The sequence below is a fragment of the Sciurus carolinensis genome, unplaced genomic scaffold (assembly GCF_902686445.1).
Source record: "Sciurus carolinensis unplaced genomic scaffold, mSciCar1.2, whole genome shotgun sequence".
In the NCBI taxonomy this organism is placed as follows: domain Eukaryota; kingdom Metazoa; phylum Chordata; class Mammalia; order Rodentia; family Sciuridae; genus Sciurus; species Sciurus carolinensis.
The window spans coordinates 2,151,549-2,161,440 of record NW_025920120.1 but is presented as its reverse complement, the minus strand read 5'-3'; the positions used below and the strand labels follow the sequence as shown (position 1 = coordinate 2,161,440).

The following is a 9,892-nucleotide window of genomic DNA, read 5'->3' as shown; positions in this document are numbered from 1 at the left end:
AAACAAAAAGTTGTGCCCCATTTGTATTTTGAACAATAAATCATAATGAAGTCTGTGAAAATAAAAGAAATAATCTAAAAACCTATTATGCTAAGTGAAAAAGTGGACATAAAAGTCACATACTGTATAATTCCATTTACATGAACAATTCGAAACAGACATATCCATAAAAACAAAATCTATAGAAACTAAAGCTTAATTAGATGATAGAGTGGTGGTACACTCTAGTAACAAGTACAGGTTTTTGTAGTATTCTAAAATTAGTGGTGATAACTGCACAAATCTGAATATACTAAAAATTATCTCACATTAAAAACAAAAAGTAGTATTTTATATTACTCTTGGTTCCCTTTCTTAAAAATAGAACTTATCCCCTTGAAGTGTATTTGGAAATATCAAGGATCACTCAACTTCCACCTCATATCGGACCAAACAGAGGAGACACAAAGTAACATCAGCTTTCAAAAACAACAACAAACTAAACAGGACTAGGGACATAGGTGCAGTATAGCATGCTTAGGACTCTGGGCCTGACTCCTAGCATGGGGGAAAAAAAATTGGAAAAGAGAAAAATGTTGTCTGTTACCTAAGACAACCAAATTAATGATAAACATCAGTATGGATAAGCGAGTTAAAATCCAAAAATCTAGCAATTCTGCTCATGATCCAAAATATAAAAAGGGAGCACGGGGGACACAGCAGAACACACACATATGCACACAATGGAAATCAGGAAAACAATTCCAAGTACAATAGCATCAAAAAGAATAAACAGGTATAAGCTTAACTGAAGAAGCAAAAGACTAATACGTTTATTATGAAATGCTACCAAAAGTCAATATACAAATATATAAATCAAAATATATAAATGGAAGATGTTGATACTACCCAAACTTATCTACATATTCAGTATAATAACTATCAAAATTTTAATCATTTTTTTGCAGAAATAGAAAATTCCATTCTAAATTTCACACAGAATTTCAAAGACCCTATAGAGCCAGAACAACCTTGAAGATCAAAAAGAATTTTAGAGAACTCATGTTTCTTGATTTCAAAATACACTACAAAGTTATAGTCATTGGAGCAATATTGAAGTTCATTGGTAGACCAACTGCCTAGCATGATGAAGGACTCTAGGTTTCCTCCCCAGCAGCACAAAAAAGTAAAACCAGACCAAACAAAAAAAGGCACAGTGGAAGGTAGTGGAGACATATAAATTAATGGAATGAAGTATAAAGTTGAGAAATAATCACTTACACAGTAGTCCTCCTTGTCCAGTTTTCACCTTCTGTGATTCAGTTACCTGAGGTCAAACAAGGCACAAAAATATTAAATATCAGTATTACAATTACAGTAACAATTACAAGTTTTAAATGGCATGCTCTTGTGAGTATAATAATAAAATATCATCTGTGCAAGGAACATTAATCATCCCTTGTCAGCATATAAACTTCCTGTCCCTAGTTACTTAGTAGCCATAGCAACCATCCAATCAACTATTGCAGTATCACAGTGCTTGTGTTCAGTAACCTTTATTCATAGCCTAACACAAAGACTGTCACTCACCTCACTTCATCTCATCACAGGTATTGTATTGACAGGAAGGATTTAAGAAGACATTTTGAGAAAGAGGAAACCACATTCACATAACATTTCTACAGTATAATTTTATTAATTGTTCTATTTTATCATTATTGTTACTTTTTATTACTATCACTAATAACTTACTGTGACTATTTTATAAATTATCATAGAAATTTTGCACAAAATAGGTAAAAACAGTGTATGTACATGGTTTAGAACTTTCTACATTTCTAGGCATCCACAGGTCTTGGAACATCCTATCCATGGATAAAGTGACTACACTATGATCATACTATTTTAGATACCAAGTATATTCAGTAGGGGAAGGACAATCTTTTTGACAGTCTGGGGAAAATGTATGTGCCTAAATAAAAGAATAAAGTTGGATCCTTCCCTTATACTAAATATAAAACTTAAATAAAATGAATAAAAGACATAAGCAGAAGAGCTAAAATTATAAAATTCTTATAAGGAAACAGGGGAAAGCTTCATGACAATGCAGTTAGCAATTATTTCTTGAGTATGAAAACCAAAGACACAAAATATTGTAAGAAAAGTAAAATTCTGTTAACGAGGTATGTGAATGTGGTTTTATCTCTCAAAATACCTTCTTGTACTGTACTTATCTTTCCTGTCATGATATTAGCTGACACAATACATATGTGATGAGAGTAAGAGAGGTAAATGATAGCCTTTGTGATGTAATGTTAGGCTATGGGTAAGGTTTACTTGAACATAAGCACTGTGATCCTGCAACAGCTGATTTGTTGGTTGACATGGATGGTAAGTGACCAAAAGACAAAGAAAAATACACTGTTCTACATCAAAATGAAAACCTTTTGTTTCTCAAAGTGCACTATCACAGAATAGAAAGGCAATCCACAGGAGAAAATGTGTATAAAGCATGTATCTGATAAATGATTAATATCCAGAATATACTTTAAAATTTTTTATCTCAACAACAATAACAAATAGAACTCAAATGTGGACAGAATACTTTGTTATGGACTTTGTGTCCTCTCAAATTTTAAATCTTCAAGCCCTATTCCCTAATGTGACAATATATTTGGAAGCGAGATCTTTATAGTTGCAATCAAGATTAAATAAGATCTTCAGTTGTCATGATTCAACAGGATTATTGAGTTTTTCAGAGACACCACAGGCTTACTCTCCAAGAAGAGAGCCCTCACCAAAAGCTGAACACTGTCTAAACATTGATTTTAGACTTTTCAAACTCCAGAACTATGAAAAAATAAAGTGATTGTTTAAGCCACCCAGCCTGCAGTATTTTTATGGTAGTCTGCAAAACTAGCATACACTTGAGCAGATGTTATAACGAAGACATACAAAAGGCCAATACATACCAAAAGAGATGTTCAATATCACTAGTCATTAAAGTCATGCAAATCATAAACACAATGGGATACTACTTCACCTCCATTAGTATTGCTACTATTTAAAAAAATTTAAAGAATTTTTTGAAGCATTGGTCAGGATATAAAGAAAACAGAACCCTTATACATTGTGGTGGAAATCTAAAACACAGACACTAAGGGAATACAAGGAGATTTCTCAAAAAATAAGTACATGGGAAGTCTTACCCTAATGTAAGATGGTGACTGTCTGGCTGTGGAACCCACCAAAAGCTGAGACTGTCTCTCAGTTATAAATGTTGGGACTTCTGAAGCAATGTGGCCTGGTTATGAAGAGTTTTTTCCCCTTACGCTAGTTCAGGTGGTCTCTTGGTAAGGAATGGCGTGGAGTGGAGGTCCACTAAGGGAAAAGTGAGGAAAGTCAGGTGGTTCTTCAAAGTTCTACATTTTAGCTCTCAGTGCTCAACTTCCTTTCCCCATAAATTAGTATAAACATTTGCCACTGTTGAATAAACATGGAAGATGTCTCAAAATCCTGATGCTAAGGAAGATCCTGTGGAATGCAGTCCTTTGCATGGAGCCCTTAAGATATATGAAATAAACTTTTTCCTTTGCCCTACCTGTGGCCACCGAATTTGTCAATTTTGTTGGCCTAGAAGTTGCACTGATGAAAATGGTCTTTGTCCTGCACATAGAAAGCCACATCCAGAAGATCCAGAAGTTCAAGAACCACTCTCCCAGGAAGAACTGCAAAGGAGAAAGAATGAGAACAAAATGAGAGAAAACAGAAAAATCACAATATTTGACTAGTGTATATGCTCTCAAAAAAATCTCGTCTTTGTTGTAAGTCTGTCCCAGTGCCTAGCTGACCCAGGGGTTTTAAAACAACCAGAATACTTTGCAAAATTTGGTAAAACACACTGTTTGTCATCAATAATAGCACATCATATGCAGGATCACAGGGTCCTAGTGCCAGTGCTTATATCTGACCTATATCTGGTCATAAAATGCTATAAGTGCTATACAGTGTGTCAACAATGTCGTGGTAGATAGTATAACTCTTAAGGAATCCTTGGTGCAAAAAATAAATAAATAAAAATGGTGCATTTATTTCTTTCAGAATACGCAGTGTCCAAAACCTGACTGCATGTACCTACATGAATGGGGAGATGAGGCAGGAATCTTCACAAAAAAGGAAATTCATGTTGATATACACCAAAAATATGAACAGAAATTATTTCAAGAATTGTATAAGTTAAATTCCAATTTTCTTCAATTATCTATGGATTCAGTTGATAAAAATAAGAACCAAGTGACACCACTGCAGAGCACCATTGATACACCTTCAGAATCTCTCACTATAGGGAACTGTGGTAATTCTCAGCAGATATCGAACACTGATACACCTTCACCACCACCTGATTTATCAAAATCCAATTCAGTCATCCCCCAAAGTAATCCAATCACAGTACAAGGTCCCCATTTGAAGAAGTATTAACAGATTCACAGTCACTATTTTCTGCCAATTTTTGCCATTTCAACCCTATCCCAAGTGGTTTTCCTCCTTTTCCCAGCTCCCCATGGACATCTAGTAATTGGCCTATGGCACCAGAGCCACAGAGTCTCTTCACATCAGAAAAAAACAGTATCATTCTCTACAGACTGGCAAGCAGCATATGTCTCTGGTTCTTCTAAATAACCAGAAGATGACTTGGGGTTGGATCCTTTTGATGTTTCTCAAAAAGCTATAGCAGACCTGAGTTAGCAGGAATTTTCATCCAAGACAAACTTTCCCTTTCACACACATCTCTTTAGAACTTTTCACAAACAACAACTGCCAAAGTCTTGGCTCTGGATTCCTATATCTGCCGCATGAACCAATGCCAACTCTCTTAATTGTACCTTTTTGGTCTTGCCACAAAGCTTCCCTCAATTGCAGTAGCACTGAGCAATTTACAATTCTGTCAGTTTTCCAGGCCAGGCAGGCTACTATTCTTGGATAGCCTTTCCATGCAATAGCATCATGCACTTGAAACACACAGCAAACCACACTTCAATAGTACTTCTATGGACTTGAATTTGGTTTCACTGAAAGTCTTTGAAAATTCTTGATTGACTCATGCTTCTCTTTGTTGGGTGGGTAGGGAGGGAACTGTTGGATAACAGAAGGTTCTTATTACTCATGGAAATTTCTGTAAAAAAAGTATTATCATCTAAAATATTTTTAATTAGACAGGTACCTTGTAATTTTGCACTTTGTTAGGATGATGGAGTATTATACGAAGCCAATGTTTGGAAGCATTTTGCTAAATAGGACAATTACCAAACTTTATTATGGTATATAAGTAAAAAAAGAAAAACAAATATATGGACACTGAAACTGTGATTCTGTAACAGCCCAATGTCATAGTTAAAAAAAAGTCTTATTTCACATACAAAAATGAAGTGGTTAAAATAATTTTTAATATAATAATTAATGAGAACCTGAGGGATTAAAGTCACTCTAACTGGTAGGGCATTTACTTATTTTGACTGATACACACATCAACACTATGCTATAAATAGAGTTTGAGCATATTTGAGAGCTCTTATTATTCTTTGGTAACATGTCACAGACATACTTCGTGTGGAAAAGAAGCTGTTCAAGGAGAGATATTTATCCTTTCAGTCTTGTTTTTAATTACAGAGGAAATATTATGTATATGTAAAAATCTAAGTTTGATTCCAGAATATTTATGGTTTTGTTCTTCTACCCTTGAAGGTTTCAGGCCTTTTGGGTCTAAGACCCTATGTGACATTTAGAGGTAGTGTTTCTAAGGAGTCATTCTTAGTAGTGTTGTCATTTAATTTGGGCTTTTGAGATGATGTGCAAAAGAGAGTTTGTTCATCTTCTGATTCTCTCAAGTAGAATACAGCAAGTCCATACTCTGATACATAATTTACATAATTAAATTTTATCTCATCTTTGCCTTTAATGTGTGGCACACAGAAGTTTTCATACTAGAATACTTTGACAGAAAAGCATTCATTCTCTTATCTTCAGCAAGATTATAGATGAATCTACAAAGTTCCCTCTAATTCTTTGACTGTTTTCCCTTCAGACCAATAACATTTCATGATCTGGAGAAATAGCTAGATCTTTGTGGCTATGGATAAGAGAAGTCAATTTACATAAGTATAAGAGCACATGACATCATGATTTACACACTAATGAGACTTCTAATAAGTGCTCATTTAATTATGGTAGATAGTAGGTAATCCATAGTAAATGTTGCAGTCCACTCTTACATAATATTGTTTATGAAACAGTAAGTGTTTAATTTCTGTACACCTTTTCTTTTATTCAAGGTAAGTATATTAGAATGCAATTGTTTTGTTTTGTTTTAATCATTTAGAAATGTAGTATTTTGGGGTGGGGGGGAAGGGAAAAATAACAGGATGAATCAAACAACATTACCCTATGTAAATTTATGATTACACAAATGGTATGCCTTTATGCCATGTACAGAGAAACAACATGTATCCCATTTGTTTACAAAATATATATATATAAACTTTTAAAAAATGTGGTATTTTAATTATAAGTACTGAATTGCATAATTGGTTATAACATTAGAAATTGAAGTTCCCCTAAATATTTAAAAACAAAGTGTTAACCCAATTACAATTACTATTTCATGTGGGGATATAGAAGAAGCATAAAAATGTGAATACTGATCCCTAGTTACTGAATTTAACAGGGAGTTTAAAAAAATTGTAATTTTGTAACTTCCCAGTATAAGCATGTCAAATCAGAATATAAAATTGTAAGGTCTGAGAATGGGAGACAAGAACATAATGATTGATACCTCATTAATATTTGGTTTCATGACATTTGCCTTCTTGTAATAATAGAGTCAGTTCCTTTTGGGTGTTGAAACTCTTCAAACAACCATTAGATGTGGCCAAAATGTAAAAAGCAATCAGCTCAAGTTACAGGAGTTTTAACAACTGACAAGCTCTGTTAAGGCATGCACATGCAAAGGAACCTGGCAGACAGCTTTTGAAGTACTCATTTCACAGTCTACCTTCCCTGACTCCAGCTTGAGGGACATAGGTGATGAGATGGTTATGCCCCTAGTAAGAAACAATCTTTGTGGTCAGGGAAACAAGAAATTGCACCTCATAAACAGGCAATGGAACACATTGCAAAAAATTCAGAAAACTAGAGATGGGATCTTCATATTCTATTCACAATTCTGACCAATAAATACCTGATTCATACATTGGTTGCAATATACTTAAAACAACTACAATAAACATGACAATCTGAATTGTTATTGAAGCTACTAAGAAAACGCTTCAAAGTAAAGAACAGCTAGAATAACTGCTGATAAAACAGCGAGGTATGACTGTTTCTTCCCTAATATAGACATAAAAATATGACAACTATGTGAAAAAGACAGAATACGTATATGCATGAAAATACGTTTTACATAAGATGATACAGTAGTAAATGTGAATGAACTTAGAAAATTTAAGTAAATATTAAATCCCTAGAATTAAATTCCTAATAATTTTGGAAAAATGCAAAGAATCATTATTTACAAAGATGAGAGGAAAATTAAAGGTAATTCCAATGCAAATTTTAAAAGTTTTGATAAGAAAAAAAGAGAAACAAAATGCAAGAGTACTTAATAGGCTACACTTAATAAGATGGTAGACAAAATAAAATGTCAGCAATTTTATTAAAGTTTAATGAATTAAGAGCAAGTTTAATGGCAGAAGCTGAGAAGAGGGGTTTAAAACATTAATTCTAAGTAAGATAATGAAAAATGCATCATGAATTCAGTGTATGTAAGCATACCGGAATGTTTGATAAAATAGATCTCAAGGCAATACATATTAACAAAGTTATGAAGGAATGTATCATCATAGTAATGTGTTAATTCATGAGGACACAATAGCAGTCACACATGCTTTACATATTTAATTATAGTTTCCAAGTACAGTGAAACACTTTTACAGAATGAGAGCAAAAATTAGAATATTCCATAATTATAGTTGGAAATATTAATATTCAAAAGAATCTGCCAATAAATTAAAAGATATGAAGAACATTGCAAACCAACTTAAATTATTTTTACAAAACTATTGCTATATCTAACAATAGCAGAGTTTTTTTGCCGTTTTTTAAATTTCAAGTATGTTTGGTGCACTTACTGAAATGACCATAGACTGGGCTATGAAGTAAGTCTTAAAGAACTTAGAAACACTGAAATCATATTAGCTATATACTCTGAGCACAATAGAACTGTTGTAATCAATGGCAATAATAAAGTAATATAAAATTGCACCACAAAATATTAGAAAAATTAACATCTGTTAAGTAACTGGTCAAAGAAGAAATAACAGGGGCTATTAGCAAACAGCTTCAAGTGAATGACACTAAATATGCAGACCTAAGCCCAGACTGGGTCTGGAAAGCCCAAGTTTAGCCTGTGCAGAGGCTAGTAATGAACATCAGCAAACATTCACCTCTCATAAACTATCACTGGCTCTGTGACCCTCAGGAAACAGGTGAGACAGATCATTCAACATGGATATCTAAACTTTTTTCTTACACACCAAGGTTAAACCTAGTATTGACCATGAAAATAGCACAAGAGACTCCTAAATATTGTGAGATAATTCAACATTTTCAATATGTCACAAATCAACTCTCTGTCAACCTGAATTACAAGTCAATATTATAGTGCTTTAGTATCATCAGACATTAGTAAATTCATCTTAACACACTAGCCCATTTTGATCAAGGAAACAAATTCCAGGGCTTAAGATGCTTAAATTCACAAATAAGATATACTTTAATTTGTGAGGGCAAGTCCACAAAAATCCTGATAAAACTGGAGTTAAAATATTTGGAATAAATTTTAATTATCTGATTTAAAAATGTGTGTACATTTATGTGCATAAGCACACAAGCACATGTAAATCAAGACTTAACACTATATTCGTTTGCAGGTTCTTTTGTCTCCCCTGTACATTTATTTCTCGTTCTTCCTGAACTTAGTATCTGACTACTTCAAATTTTCTTCCACCATCATCTAAGAGCCTGTATTTCAGATGTATCTTTCAAAGCACCATTTGCATTTTCCAATAACAAGAGAAAAACAAAAGAAAAAAGTCAGTATAGGCATGTTCAGCACATACTGACCTCTGGAAGGTCAAAAAGAAATACTATGTAACTGGACCCATGCCACTCCCCAGACATGCTGCAGTGCAGGGCACCCCAGTAACTCACCCTCTTTTTCTTCCAAAGTTCTCCTCTCTTGAATTGGAAGAAAGCAATTCACCACGAGAATAAGCATTTGTTGATGATCAGGAGCAGAACACGAGCACCTTGATGACGAACCTCCCGCTAGGTAGTCTTCCTCCAAATAAGCCTGGAAAATGGTGGCAAGGGTTCATATAGCACTTGGGTTACTGTGATTGGTCAACAGTTATGCTAATTAGGGTTTGAAAATGTACCAATGCTATTGGTCCAAAACGTACAAACACTATTGGTCAATTCTTGAGTCTGGCATTCATTCAGCTCTGCCCCACTTCCTTTTTATCAATGAAGGGTGAGAAGTGGGAGATTGAGGTCTGGGATGTCCGCGGGGCTGTGGGGCAGGCTACTGAGACAGGCCTCCCTGCTGTTTCTGGGTCTGATGACTGCAGGCTGCAGCGAGGCTTCCTTCACCTTGGTGCTGGCTCGCTGTGCTTGTGTGGCAGCGTTCATGCTGCAGCAGGGCCTCCGGTGCTCAGACTCACCCAGGCCTGACTCCATATATGCATAAACTTATATTTATGACATATTATGAGCCATTAATATTATTTTTTCAATTCTCTAAGTTCCAGAAGTCTCATTGTGACTTCCATGATCTGAAAGAAGAAAAATAGATTTTTAG

The 9,892-nt window shown here is 34.4% G+C and overlaps 1 pseudogene; it reads left to right on the top strand.

Annotated features, from left to right (window-relative positions):
- Positions 1–3,482: 3,482 nt before the first annotated feature.
- Positions 3,483–5,037, top strand: LOC124973738 (CCR4-NOT transcription complex subunit 4-like; annotated as a pseudogene).
- Positions 5,038–9,892: the final 4,855 nt, after the last annotated feature.